The sequence below is a fragment of the Equus przewalskii genome, chromosome 1 (assembly GCF_037783145.1).
Source record: "Equus przewalskii isolate Varuska chromosome 1, EquPr2, whole genome shotgun sequence".
In the NCBI taxonomy this organism is placed as follows: Eukaryota; Metazoa; Chordata; class Mammalia; order Perissodactyla; family Equidae; genus Equus; species Equus przewalskii.
Genome location: NC_091831.1, coordinates 127,905,771 through 127,921,820, shown reverse-complemented (window position 1 = coordinate 127,921,820; position 16,050 = coordinate 127,905,771). Strand labels below are relative to the sequence as shown.

The window sequence follows — 16,050 nt, the reverse complement described above, 5'->3', positions numbered from 1 at the left end:
CAGTTGGCCAGGCTGCAGGCTTCCCAGATACAGTAAGCTTGTTTCAAATGAGGTTCTTTTGATATTTCAGTAACAAAACACTCTCAGATAGGCTCAAAGACAGACCTATTTTGTTACTGATGCCATCTTTTAACAAATAATTTATTTCCTGGTACTTATGTATGAACCCAGGTAAGTGATACCTAGGCAATAAATCTAGTTCTGTATAAACTGAGGCTAATCACTAGCCCCAGCTTTGGCATATGATTCCAAGGAGGGAAGCCCCCTTTGAGAGCCTTGGTGTTTTCTTGCCTTATTGATAAGGGCATTTAACTGGTCTGGGCCTTAGTTTCCTCATTTGTAAAATGAGGACATTGGACTGCGTATCTCTGTGGTCCTTCCAGCTCTGACACAATTCTGTGATCACCTGTGTGGAACAGAAAAGGGAATTGTTAATCATTGGTTGTGGCAAGATCTGCTGGAAGATGTTGTTGAACCCTCTGGTCTCAGTGCTTACACTGCTAAAAGCAGGTCCTGGCCCTGCACTGGTTGATAAAGCTGCTTTAACAACGATGGGCAGAAGCTATTAACAGACTTGGCAACTAGCCTTTTCTCCCACAGCAGTAGTTTCAACCAGTTCAGGCAGAGCTTTGCTCCCAGGTCGCTGCTGTTGCCTCTTAATGATACCAGTGAGAACTAACTCTCTCTCTCTCTCTCTTCTCTGTCTCTCTGTCTCTGACTACTCTATGAAACAAGGAGCTGTTCTCCACCTCTTCTGATACTTCATTATCCCATATCCCTCAGGCTTTACAGAACAAAGAAATCATAGGGCATCAACTTTGTAATTTAGGCAGCTGGAGACAATTTCCCCAGGATAGAGTGGGTAGGTAGCTGATTCCCCCTGGCGTGAAGAAGCGTTGCTAAATGGCCTTGTGTTTTCTCTGCCAGGCTTAGGCTTTGTTAGGCCCATTCAGGCTTCTGTGTATTTTAGTTAAATTATAGTGACAGACCAGGCCCATGTACTTTTAGAGAGGTAGGGGTTAGGAAAAAAATGGAAAGCATATCATTTATAGGCCCTGCTACTTGGTAATTGCTCAAGGAATTTTTGTTTAATCCACTATCCCTGTGCTTACTTCTGCCAGAGCCTTTATTTCTCTTAGTTGCTGCCTTCATGGCCTTCTCCATAGCAACAAGCTCTATGACAAAAAGACTACAGTGAGACATTGAGTAGTTCCCCCTCCCATGAGTAGTACTCTATTTTCTCTTTAGGATGTCTAAAAAAAAGCCTAAAAGACTGCTATCAATTACTTTTCTACCCTCATTGAACTCATAATCAAATGAAACTTTTAACTCTGAACTAATTCAGTGAATAACCTGCCTTCTTCTTCTTTGACTCTGATTATCCCCATCTTTTGAAAATTTTCCTGCACTTGAAATACTGTGCCTCTTTCCATTTACCAGCTCTCCTCTGCTTTTCAGCCTTTAGCTTGCTCCTTAGAATTATTATACTATAAAAAAATCTCCTGCAATCAAGTATCAGTATGGAGAAAGAACGGATGAAGAAAGTGGAACCACTTCCCCAACCCCCACCCTGTGTGCTGTTTGCGTTAGATACTAGACTGGTCTGCTGCAGGGTTTAGGTTGGGCAGACTGCCTCAAGTATAGAACTAGCCTGCGTCTCAGCTGATCTTGGTACAGATCTATAGAAGTCATAAACCCAAAGGTTTTGTTTTTATTTTTATATTAATAGGTCTTATTGAACAATAATATGAATATGTGCAGAAATCATAAGCATGCAGGTAATTGAATTTTCGAAATGAACACATTTTGTGGTAACAGCAACTAGATGAAAGAATACAGTATTACTAGAAAACCAGAAGCCCCTTCATACCTCCCTTCCAATAACTAACCCCGCCTACAGAAAATCAATTCTGACTGCTAACATCATAGATTAGCGTTAACCATTTTGAACATTATATAAATAAAATCATTTCAGTATGTACTTTTTTATGTCTAGCTGTTCAACTTTGTGCCAGTGAAATTCATTCATGTTGCGAGTAGCTATACTTTGTTTATTCTCATTATTTTAAAGTATTTCATCATGTGAATATAATGCTACATATTCAGTTATTGATGGGCATTTGGGTTGTTTGCAGTTTAGGACTATTGTGAAAAATGCCTACTTGAGAACCACTGACCTAGACTGTGATCTCCTTGGCTAGCAGCAGTAATTCGCTGAGGTTTGTTAAGGTAAAATCTGACTGATTTAATCAATGCCAGTCTGCTTTTGGGGCTGTGTTAGTTTCCTAAAGCTGATGTAACAAAGTACCAAAAACTGGGTGGCTTAAAACATGAAATATTGTGTCACAGTTCTGGAGGCTAGAAGTCAGAAATCAAGGGTTTGGCAAGACTGTGCTTTCTCTGATGGTTTGAGGAGAGAATTCTTTGCCTCTTCTGGCTTCTGATGTTTGCCAGCAAACCTTGGCATCCCTTGCTTTGCAGACCACTCCAGTCACTTGGCTGTCTTTTCCCTGTGTGCCTTCACATCTTCTTCCCTCTGTGTGTCTGTGACGGTGTCCAATTTCCCCTTTCTATTAGGACACCAGTCACATTGGATTAGAGCCCACTTAAATGACCTTGTTTTAACTTGATTGCCTCTATGAGACCCTGTTTCCAAATAAGATCGCATTCTGAGGTACTGGGGCTTAGGACTTCAGTATATCTTTTCAAAGAGACACAATTCAACCTGTAACAGAGGCCATCGAAAACTTCAGAATAATTATCGTCACAAGTTAGAGGAGGGAAATCTAGAACTGTACACAATAATGAGAAGCATTCCTTCCCAAAGCCAGTCTGGGCAAAAGAGCATCCACTATCTGATCCCAACTGTTCCTCTTTCTACATTACAGTTCCCCTTTCCTTGGCACTGAGAGCAACACTGTGGTGCAGTTCTGCTCTGTTAACAAACCCTGGAAATGCCAAGTGGAGGTTACCAGAAAGAAAAAGAGGCTTTAGCAGTTAGCTGTCTCTCTCAGCCTCCAGCTGAAAACGGCTGCAAGGAAAGGTGCTTCATACAGCCCAGTCGTTAGCCATGTTCTTATCCTGGTTTTTCCTGCCAGGTCATAAAGCTGTAAAACTGGACAAGCGTGATTCCTTCTCAACCCCAGGCAATTATTTCCTCAAAGCTGTCCCGTTGAGATGATACATCCTTCTTATTTCCAGTGGTTTTCAGACAGAGACTCCAGCTGGACAGCCAAAGGCATAATGACCTCTACTGAGCCAACACCCACTATGGGTACAGTGTGTGGTTACCTCAGCAAGAGGAAAGGGAGGATGTGCAATTTAAGGGTGGGGTGAACCAGACTTTGTTGCACTTAAGCAAAGTTGCCTTGGTGCAGGAACCTGTAGATGGGAAAAGGAACTGTATCAGATGTTTGGCGTCCCTCCCCAGCTTCCTGGTCCCCACAGTCTGGAGGTAGAGTGGTTTACATTTGCTATTCGAGTTTAGCCTTACATCTCTACCCTATACCAGGTCTTTTCCTGCTTATAGTTTTAGCATTAAGAGATCTACCTAAACCACTCCCCAAACTGGTCCTTGCTTGATATTGGTTTCAGCTGGCTCTCTATTATACATTTGCCTGAAATTCTGTGGAGAGAAAATACCATGGTCATGTGAAAATGGTTCCAAGATGATAGGTGTTATCTTTGTGCTTTCTTTGGCTCATTCAGCCCCAAAAGATCCCAGAAATAGGGGCTTAGGATTTTTGTTTCCTGTCAATCCCAGAACAGAAGGCAGGAAAATTTTATGACACCACTTTCTATAGCAATGGTTCCCAGATTTTGCTGCATATTAGAATGTGGAGGCAGGGATATAAAAAATCCTGATGCCCAGGTCTCATGCAGTTAAATTAAATCAGAATATCTGTAGGTGGGAGCCAGGTGTCAGTATTTTTAACGATCTCCTCATGCATCCAAAGTGCAGCAAACTTTGGGAATCACTGCTCCATATGCATCAAACATTTCTGCAGAAGACTTTATCCTAAATTGCTTTATTGGATAATCTCAGAGATTTATACTTAGAATGTTAATAAAGGGCTCCTGGGAAGTATAGATTCTCTTTGAAAGTATCCTCTCTAAAGGGAATAATAACCACATTTCTGCCTTTGGGTTTCTGGTTTTGGAAGACATGACTCGATCCTTCTTTACAGTCAAATTCATAACTTGTGGATGAATGGATTGCCAGGGTAAGTGAGATAAAAAACCAGAAGATGTTGCTGTTAAGCTGATTTGAGGTTCTGCCTGCATGACGTTTGGTAGGACATAAGAATTTACGGCATAGCAAAGCATTCTCTCTAATAATTTTCACTGCAGTAGACAGATTTGCAACTAGAGTTCTCCCTGAAATATGGCACTCTTTACCAAAGTTCCTGCTATTACTACATGGCAAACCTATAAAAAAATAATGGTTTTCAGATAACAACTGATTTAGGAAAAAAACCTTAGCTAGTAGGTGAACCAAAGATGGTCCTAATTTTCCCTGGTCTTTTCATTTCTGAGGGCTACTCACCCTTGTGAATTTCTGATTATATTCACCTTTTCCCTATATCTCTGGTTTGAACTTTTGTCCTGGAAGAAACAGTGCTCAGAAATTTGCATAATCTCTAATTGCATGGCAAGATTAAATATTAGACAATAATATACCAGAGATCAGCTTTGGGAAGTAAACAATTCCTACATTCACCCAGTTGGGGCCTCCAAAGAGATAGTGGTACCCAGAGTTCCAAACCAGCCTTCCTCCTCTCTCAGTTCTAGCCAATTTCCTGCACTATACTGCTCCAGGCCAAGATGTAGCTATGCTTACTGGTTTCCAGAAACTGTGACTTACTTACTTTTGTATGATCTCTTCCTCCACCCTTTTCTCTAAAGAGGACTAGAACACCTGAAACTTAGTATTGACCAGGAGTTGAGATATTTGTTACAGATGCACACTCTTCCTTCTTGCCCTTGCTCCTAACATCAGTAGACAGACATGTCTGTCATTCTCCTTTAGAAAGAAATTGGAACTACACAAAGCCCTTTAACATGCTCTTGATCATTTAGTGGTGGCTAAAAGGACCTTTGGCTCATATAAGAGGTTTAGGAAGAGTAAAGAGGACTTTACCAGGACAGCAAAGAGCACAGCTGAAGGCGTATTCAACTTCTAAAGAACAGGACTAAATTGAACAACAATTTGGCACCAGGGTAAATAGTGTCAGTGACAACTATTAGTGTTTATTAATAACCACTCCCCTTAGCACTGGACACTAGGCTTAGCACTTTTTATTTCTCTAACCAAACTAGGGAAATACAGCTTCCAAGGGAATCTTTTTTTAAGATGACAAGCTTTTTAAAAAAGAAGAACAAAGAAAAAGAAACAGGGGTCTTTTAAAAATAACAGATGATAGACCTGGTATTTACATAGCCAGGAATAAATCCCTTTACCAGAGCTTCTGCCTTGAGACAGGAGTCTTAGGGGTCAGTTGTAAATTGCATAGAATGTATAAAATGGTTTGATACCAAAGGGCTGTTGCTAAGTCTACTAATTTTCAAGTCCAAAGTGGACACTCTGCAAATGATCTGATATGCCATCTGTAGTTGGTGGGCAAAATTGGTGAGCTCTTGATCCAGTGGGTAGCTTTGTTTTCGTTATAAGAGTTGATAAATTGAAAGTTGGAAGTAGAGAAGCTTTCATGTGTGTCTTTGGACCAGGAGATTCTTTACTAGGTACTGTTCTAGTAAGAGGAGGAATGTGGGTGCTTAAAACAGTCTTTGTTTTAAGCTGTGTTACACTGTGTTTTGAGTTCAGAATAAGAGACAATAAACTATATCACCTCCTCCACTTTCTACCCTACTACCAGCAACTATTTTTTTCTCTGAAGGTTTTTAAACATTACCTTTTTTTATTGATTTAAAAAGTAATACCTGGGGGGGCTGGCCCCGTGGCCGAGTGGTTAAGTTCTCGCGCTCCACTGCAGGCAGCCCAGTGTTTCGTTGGTTTGAATCCTGGGCGCGGACATGGCACTGCTCATCAAACCACGCTGAGGCAGTGTCCCACATGCCACAACTATAAGGACCCACAACGAAGAATATACAACTATGTACCAGGGGGCTTTGGGGAGAAAAAGGAAAAAATAAAATCTTTTAAAAAAATAAAAATACAAAGTAATACCTGGTTTCTTGGATACGACACCAAAAGCACAGGAAACAAAAGAAAAAATAGATAAATTGGACTTCATCAAAATTTAAAACGTTTGTTCATCAAAAGATGCTATCAAGAGAATGAAAAAGACAACTCACAGAATGGGAGAAAATATTTGCACATCATATATCTGATTAGGGATTAATATGTAAAATATGGAAAGAACTCCTACAAGTCAACAACAAAGAAACCAAACAACCCAATTCAAAACTGAGCAAAGGACTTCGGTAGACATTTTGCAAAGAAGATGTACAAATGACCAATAAGCACATGAAAAGATGCTCAGTATCATTAATCATAAGGGAAAAGTCAAACCAAAACCACAATGAGATACCACTTCACACCTACTAGGATAGCTATAATAAAGAAAATGGAAAATAACAAATATTGGAGAGGATGTAGGGAAATTAAAAGCCTTGTAGATCACAGATGAGAATGTAAAATATTGCAGCCATTGTGGAAAACAGTTTGTCGGTTACTCAAAAAGTTAAACATAAGATTAACATACGATCTAGCAATTCCGCTCCTAGGTATATATCCCAAAGAATTGAAAACAGGTGTTCAAACAAAACTTGTGCACGAATATTCATAGCAACATTATTCACAATAGCCAAAAGATGGAAACAATGAATGGATAAACAAAATGTAGTTTATACTTACAATGGAATATTATTCGGCAATAAAAAGAATGAAATTTTGATCCATGCTACGATGTGGATAAACCTTGAAAACATTATGCTAAGTGGAATAAGCCAGACACAAAAGAACAAATATTGTATGATTCCACTTATATGCAATATCTAGGATAGGCAAAATTTATAGACAGAAAGTAGAATAGAGTTACTAGGAGCTAGAGGGCAGAGGGAGTAGGGAATTATTGCTTAATGGTTACAGAGTTTCTGTTTCAGGTGATGAGAAAGTTTTGCAAATAAATAGTTGTCATGGTTCCAAAAAAGAAATGAGTAACAGCTTTTTATTGTTGAAAATTTGAGAAGCAAAAAGAAATCATAAATCACAAAAGAGAAAATCCTAAATCACCCAGAGATAAATACTGTTACGATTGTTTTGTATTATACATACGTTTTGGTGGTTTTGTTTTAAACAAATTGGGACCCTTCTCTGTATATTTGTAATCTTCTTTGTCTGTCAAGGAATATATCATGAATATTCTCCTATAACATTAAATGGTTTCCTATAACATTTTATTTAACCACACGTTTTTACATGTTAAGAATGTATGATGATTGATTTAGTTAAGTTATATCCTGCTTTTTGTGTGACTTAAAAAAAGATACTTCTGAAATATTCCAGCTCTTCAAGAACTAAGCTTTGTTTCTCCTATTATCAATAAAATAATCACAGACTATGTGTTTCATAATAATCTTGCAGCTTTGGACTTTTGAATTTCTGTCCTCTACTCCTTCTCCTGTTTCTCTCCTCTTGCTGCCTTTTACTTACTTTGACATTCTCTTTTTGCTTCTTGCCTCTTCTGCTCTATGTATCTTTCGTCTGTTCTGTGTATGTATAAATACAGCTTTACTGCTGCTTCTGTTTCTTTTCTGGAAGAGAGAGGTCAAATAGAAAATCAATAACCTGATTCTCAGCCAAAACTAAACCTACAAATGTTGATGTCTTTCACTCTAGTCCACAATTTTATTCTCAAACGCAGTACATGGACCATTTAGTGTTTTACACCTGCAAATGTGAGCTGCTGAGAGCCAAAAAAAAGTGTATCCTCATCTTGTGAGACAGCATAGTCAAAAATACAGGCTTTAGTTTGGAGTCAAACTGATTTGGATCCTGGCTTTGCATCTTATTTAGCTTTGGTAGCATTGGGACAGACTGCTCTAAACTTCCGTTTGTTTATCTGTAAAATGGGAATGATAATACTGTGGGGGTTGTTGAGAGGATTAAATATGAGGTAATATATGGAAGACTCTTAAACACAATAAATGGTAACTATTATTTGAAAGCCATCAAGACTTAACAGAAATACTGTATACCTCCCCCCACTCCCCCCAAAAAAAATCAGAGAAAGCAAGAAAGGATTTAACCCATTGTGTCTGGGACTAAGCATCTTTACTTTTTGTATCATTAGGACTTGGGAAACCTCTTCCACAATTTTAGTGGTATTATATTCGAGTCTAAATCTTAATTTAGTGGGCAGATTCAGTGTGTGATAACAACTAAGGCCTAGGATGCTACTGATGGTTCATCTCATAAGTGGCAGAGAAAGATGGATGCTTACTGCAAAATCTACCACAAATTTCATCTGGCAGCAAAACATAAATAAAAAGCAAGAATTTGAACTGACTCTAGCTTTGTTTGGACAAATTCAGACATTTACTTTTAAATGTGAGCCCAATGAAGTAAAATATGTATGATGGGTTTGGTTTTTACAGATCAATGTTAATTAACCCTTAGGTGAATTTTGAAAAATTAGAATTGTTGTAACTTTATTTTTTTTGATTGAGGTCATAATAGTTTATAACATTGTGAAATTTCAGTTGTACATTATTATTTGTCAGTCACGATATAAATGTGCCCTTTCCCCTCTAGTAACCACTAAACTGTTCTTTTTATCTGTGTGTTAGTTTATCTTCCACATATGAGTGAAATCATATAGTGTTTGTCTTTGTCTGGCTTATTTCGCTTAACATAATACTCTCAAGGTCCATCCATGTTGTTGTGAACAGAATGATTTTTGTCTTTTTTTATGGATCAGTAGTATTCCATTGTATATATATCCTACATCTTTATCTAATCATCAGTCAACGGGCACTTGGGTTGCTTCCACTTTTTGGCTATAGTGAATAATGCAGCGAACATAGGGGTGCATAAGTCTCTTTGACTTGTTGATTTCAAGTTTTTTGAATAAATACCCAGTAGTGGGATGGCTGGGTCATATGGTAGTTCTGTTTTTAATTTTTTGAGAAATCTCCATACTGTTTTCCATAGTTACTGCACCAGTTTGCATTCCCACCAGCAGTGTATGAGGGTTCCCTTTTCTCCACATCTTCTCCAACATTTGTTACTTTTTGTCTTGGTGATTGTAGCCATTCTGATGGGTGTAAGGTGATATCTTAGTGTGGTTTTGATTTGCATTTCCCTGATGATTAGTGATGTTGAACATCTTTTCATGTGCCTGTTGGCCATCTGTATATCTTCTTTGGAAAACTGTCTGTTCATATCCTCTGCCCATTTGTTGATCGGGTTGTTTGCTTTTTTGTTGTTGAGTTGTATGAGTTCTTTATATATTATGGAGATTAACCACTTGTAAGATATATGATTTGTGAATATTTTCTCCCAGTTGGTGGGTTGTCTTTTCGTTTTGTTCCTGGTTTCCTTTGCCTTGCAGAAGCTCTTTAGTCTGATGAAGTCCCACTTGTTTATTTTTTCTTTTGTTTCCCTTGTCTGAGTAGACATGGCATTCGAAAAGATCCTTCTAAGACTCATGTCAAAGAATGAATTGCCTGTATTTTCTTCTAGGAGTTTTGTGGTTTCAGGTCTTACCTTCAAGTCTTTGATCGATTTTGAGTTAATTTTTGTGTATAGCAAAAGGTAATTGTCTACCTTCAGTAGAATTGTTGTAACTTTAAATGAAGCATCAGACATATAGGACTCAGTTTAATTGTATTTGTGGTTTTTAAAAATATTCTAAATCTTTACACTACATTTTAATATCATAAACTCATTATTGCTGTATAGGATATTGTCATTTGGGCTAACACTCCTTCCCTGAAGCCAACACACACACATACACACACACCTCCGTGCTGCTGGAAATTTGATGAACCACACTGGATTGAGAATCAGAAAGTAACTGAGATTCTTATCTTTGAAAGAAGGAAGAGTAAATAGTTGAGTTCCTAGTCTACTGTCAGCTCATCAGCCAGAGATGAGATCTGGTGCCTATCCAAACCCTGCCCCATGGGTTAAGCCAGCATTAGAGTTATTTATTCTGTTCAGTAGTCACTGAGTACCAGATAGGTAAATATGTAGGGAAAAGAAAAAAATGTAGGTGTTATCTCTTCTAATACAGCTTCATTGGGATTTTTTGGGGGGTAGCCGCAGGGGTTACTTATTTTTTGCATGCATACGTGAAGTCGTGCAACGTGCAAAAGGGACAAGAAGGGTAGACAGTAGAAAGTAATTCTTCTTCCCTTGTCCACTAGCCCACCTACCTTGAGGCAACAAGTTACAATTTCAAAGTATATTATTAATATTATTTTTTAAATCAGAACATTTATCTAGAAAGAGAAATAATATACCAGGCATAGGGGCTGACCCTGTGGCTGAGTGGTTAAGTTCATACTACGCTTCGGCAGCCCAGGGTTTCACCAGTTTGGATCCTGGGCACTGACATGGCACTGCTCATCAAGCCATGCTGAGGCACTGACCTACATAGCACAGCCAGAGGCACTCGCAACCAGAATATACAACTATGTACTGGGAGGCTTTGGGGAGAAGAAGAAGAAAAGAAAAAGATGGGCAACAGATGTTAGCTCAGGTGACAATTTAAAAAAAAAAAAAAAAAAAAAAAATATATATATATATATATATATATATGTAGCAGGCATAGGGATACATTTTGGGATATCAGATAAGGAATTAGGTAAAGTATATCATTAATTTCTAAATTGAGTAAGTTCAGTCACAATAGACAACATAAAATTTGTATCTGGAAGTCTTGGGGCGTAAAGGATTGAAGACAGATAAAGTTTAGAGGAGGTATAGAAAATCTGTAGGCAAAAGATACCTGTACTAGGGCAGGACAACCGGTGAATCAGAAATATGTTATGGGGCCCGCCTGGTGGTGTAGCGGTTAGGTTTGTGTATGCCACTTCAGCAGCCTGGGGCTTGCTGGTTCAGGTCCCAGCGCTGACCTGTGCACCGCTTACCAGGCCATGCTATGGCAGGCATCCCACATATAAAGAAGAGGAAGATGGGCACAGATGTTAGCTCAGGGCCAATTTTCCTCAGCAAAAAGAGGAGTATTGGCAGCAGATGTTAGCTCAGGGCTGGTCTTCCTCAGGAAAAAAAAGGTAATGTGTTAAAGGGATCGAGGTCCTCTGCTCAATTCCAGTAACATGTCTTTAGCATATCAACCTCCTAAAAGTAGGAAGCTGGGCATAGGTAGAGGGAGAGACCATTACAAAGCATATTGGAAAAGGAGATGTAGAATTTTGAGGAAAAATCTTGCAAAGTGTACATCTTCACCTAAGACTGAGAATAGTTAACATGATTGTGAAATAGAATATTCGTTTAGTGTACAATGTATGTGTTGGAGGTAAGGAGGAAATCCTTTACCATTTATTTAAAACTAATTTTAAAAAAAGTATAAAAATACTGTTTGGTAATGGCCCAGTAGAACCAATTTGGCAGTCCAGAAACAGGCCCTAATTTATAAGCAAACCAATGGAAATGGAAGGATTTTCTAGTAGTAGGTATTGGGGAAACCCTCTAGGAAGGAAAAAAAGTTGATTTAGAGACCTATCTCAAGCTATCCATCTATCTAATGTAAGTTTATATAAATGTGTACATATCTCAAATCATCATGTTGTACGCTTTAATTACAATTTTTCGTGTCAATTATACTTTAATAAAAAAATTTTTAAAGAAAAAATTTACAAAATAGAAAAAATAACTTTATGTGTATCTATATGTATATATAAATATATATAATATATATTATATATATAAAACGCTGTTTTTAAACAGTATTTTAAGCACTCTTGTTGAACAGTGGAAATGTTTACACTGTTTAAATTCAAGATTTATTAAAGAGGTACATGTTTGTTTGATTTTTGTGAAGCCACGCAATTAAAATACTATATAAGTAAATATTCAAATTTCTAGATTAAAAGGCTAATAAGCATAAAAATAATAGAAAAAATCACAAAGGAAAAGATTGATAGATTTGGTTACATTAGAAATGTAAACCTTTGCTAAATCAAAGAACACCTTAACTTTGCCTAAGGGTAGTCATGTTTACTCGCAAATGGGCTGGAATGAAAGAAATTTATTTTCTGTCACATTTTTGCCATGTAATGCCTAATAGGCAGCTTTGTTTCCTAAGATTTGTGGAGTTTTTTTTTCACATTTGCTTTGTATATGAGAGCTCATTTTCAGGAAATCTTATAACTGAAGTATCTTCAGATAGTATATGCAAATAACTACACCACCAAATAGTGTGTAAGAGCCCTGTTAATGATAAAATCAGCAGATCCCATGTAATTGAGAACTAAAAGAGATCACTTTTGCCTCAGTTATAGAGCTTGGTTCATTTTCAGCTTTTCCTGAAAGAGCAACTCTGGGTAAGGCAGCTGAGCAGACCACAGAAGCTCTTCTTCAGCCTAGTTACTTTTAACTAGGAGACCATGTAACTTTTAACAGGTACCTGCTGTTATGAGGGGTTAGTTAGGAGCAGTGAGCCATCACTCAGCTTCTGTTCAATGTTGGGGTTCCCCAGCCAGTTCATCACTAGCATTGGAGGAGAAAGATTGTGACAGGAGCCGTCAAGAAGATTTTACAAGGAGAAAGCATCTTTGACATAGCAAGGACATAAGATGACCTAGAAGTTTGTAAGCTGCTCTGGAAATGATAGCTGATGGAGAAGGCCTCGTTAGAACTTTCTCATAAGTGTTTTCCAGATGCCAGTGATGTAGTTTTCCTCAGATACTCCCCTCTTGGGGAGGAAGTAGAAGCTGTTTTGTTTGTATTCACATGTTAGGTGTTAGTTCTCTCACCTTACTCTCTCATTAACCACTGCTGTCACCAGCATCCCCAGCTCTCTGTGTACTAGGAGTTCGGTTATTCAAAATTTCTTTAAAAAACAAACAAAAAACCTTATAACATGAAATCTTAGAGCTCAGTTCACATCTCTCTATCATTATACCGTATTACCTAAGATACTGAAAGTCTGTGCAGAATGTACACTATGTTCCCAGACAGGACTTCCATCTGGTCCAGATGCCTGATATAACAGAGTCTTGGGTAGCTACTATAGGTATATCCAACAATAATTTTATTTTAAGCCAGTCTTTAAAAACTTATCACTAGTCTTTAAAGTACCCCTTATTTCCTTAGGCAGGTTAGAGTATTCATTACCTACCTTATGCATCCCTGTGATCTTTTAGATTTGTAGTGGCAAGCATTGCTGGTAATAATGTCTTCTGCTTTATATTGGGTTTTGTTCCCTTTGTTTCATTCTAGATTATAAGCTTCCTGGAAGCAGAGACTGAAAATTATTCAACTCCACTCTTCCACCCGCACACACACACAAATAGCACATTGCTTTGAATGAATAGCTCTTTGTCGATTGAATGAGAAACCATTGGGATTTGAGTTGTCTGTGATTTTAATTTCTTAGCAGTGTCCAGGATTTCCCATTGTCCAAGACTGAGAGCGAAAGGGCAATAAAATTGGTAGAGGGCCATCAAGTTGCTAATGAAGAAATTACCTCTTACTCTTTATAATGTTGAAGGAAACTTGAATTATAAAAGACAATATAGTTACTCTAGCACCATCTAGAGGAAAGTCTAGAAGTGTTTAAAACGTTATTTTACAACATCACCGTATCAGTTCATTTAAATCTAGATGCCACATCTTTCCTATCTCTCCTCTTTTACTAAATATGTCATGATATGGCAAGGTGTAGTTCACTCAGCTATTCAACCAAGCTCTACTCTGTCTTTATCAGCTGTCCCTGATAGCATGTTATCTTTTTGCGTGTCTGTCTGTTCCAGCTGGCTTGTAAGATAAATGAGACTAAGATAGGCACCATGGCTTGTAATTCTGTGTATCTCCATAGCCCCTAACTACTGATAGGAACTCATTAAATATTGATTAGTAAATGATAGGTATAGACATTACAAATAACCTCACAGGTTAAATATAATAGAGCAATATGGATGATTCTTAACAACGTAGTGCCAAGTTGGGGAAAAAACCAATGAGATCTATGACATAATACTATATGTAAACTAAAATACATGAAATCAAAACAATATACGCAAACAAAAATGTGTACTTTAAACAGAATGGCTAAAGGGAGAGGGGACATGGGAATGGTGTAAAATGAATTAAGTAATTAAATAATAAAAAGAAGCTAAAAACCATAACCTTCATTTTACCATATTTAGAAAACTGTAGATGAGCAACAACTGTTAGAGGAGGGTGACTTAAGCAACCCAGCACACCAATCAGAAGTTTTTGTCTTGTTTTCTATCTGTAAGTTCTTTTAATGTATTAGTGCACCAATCAGAAACAATTAACAAGTATTTATTTAGCATCGAGTATCAGACTAGCTTCTTCCAGGTCTTCTTCCTGCTGTCTGACATGTAGCCACAGTTCGTCATCACATAGTTTCACTCTTCCTTATGTGTGCCTTGCTCATCCCAGATCCCCTTAAGATTTACAAAATCCCACCTAGTCTTCCTTCTCTGATCTATCACACTCTGTGGTTATACCATAGGACACAGCATATGTTTTTCTTTTTTTTTCCTACTAATGATTTTATGTATATTCATTTACCTTTCCCCAAATAGAGTAAAACTTTCAGTTCAGTGAAAGTTTTAAATCTCCAATAGCACTCAGCACAATGATGGGGTAGAATAAGTAATGTATATTTGCTAGCTAATTGCATGAAAGCAGTGTTTGACGTAGGTTAATCTGACAGTGGTTTACCAGCCAGATTGACAGAATTAAAAACTGGTGTTATTAGTAAATCATGTTCACTTAAAATGAAATACATGCCAGAAGGAATCATGTTTATTGAAATACTGAGGGGAAAATACCTAAAATTTACAATGGTTTTGTATTGTCATAGTGGTTTTTATTCCTGCTTCATTTCTGGAAAGGATTCAGAGTTAAATCCTCTGTGCTTAAGTATGTCTGGGTGGTGGGTTGCAACACATCAATAAACTGACTTCTCCCCCCCCCCCACACACACACAAAAAAACAACACACAACAAACTGGAGTTAGCACAATTCAAAGGCTGTTAGAATAGTCTTAGAGGTGAGTTAATGAGGTCTTGGACTCCAGTGGTTGTAGTGGGGTTGGAGAGGAAGACATTATTCAGAGAGAGTTCAAAGGCAGAATGGAAAGGCCATGGTGACTGGCTCTTATCCAGATGCCACAGAAAGCCAGCTCTGATTTCTTCTTTTTCAGCCCATGATTCCTCCAAAGTTCCCTGCTTCCTTTACAGATCATCAGTTGCCTCTCTTCAGGGTCCAGAATTCTCTAACTTAGGAGAATTCCAGCTGAGCGAGCGGATCCCCAGAAGGCAAAACTGACAGCAGAGGTAGAACTGGCTGGTCCTCAACTTCCTGTCCCCAGCGTAAAGGTAGCATCAGCTTGCTTAGCATCCCGATTAAAAGGCAGAAGTAGAACAATGCCTCAAGTCAGCAGTTGTAAGATGTTTTGGACTCAGAACTCTTTTTCACGCTTAAAAGTTATTAAAGACCTCTAAGAGCTTTTGTTTATATTTATTGATATTTGCCATAATAGTTATTAAAACAGAGAAACTATTAAAATATGTTTATAAATCTATTTTAAAATAATAAACCTATTACATATTAACAACATATATTTATAAAAAATATAGTTTCTAAAAATATTTAATGAGAAGAATAGCATTGTTTTACATTTTTAAAAATCTTTTTAATGTCTGGCTTAATAGAGGACAAGCTGGATTCCAATATATACTTCTCTATTCAATATGGTGAAATATCATGTCATGCATCCTCTGGAAAACTCTTAGTACACTCATGAGGGAATGAAAATAGAAAGGAAAATTTGTCTTAGTATTATGAAAATAGTTTTGACTTTG

At 37.7% G+C, this 16,050-nt stretch overlaps 1 protein-coding gene across 4 annotated transcripts in view; it reads left to right on the top strand.

The window, feature by feature from the left end:
* Window positions 1–16,050, top strand: part of ZNF609 (zinc finger protein 609) — a 208,217-nt gene that overhangs the window by 157,708 nt on the left and 34,459 nt on the right. The gene's annotated exons all lie outside the window — the stretch shown is intronic.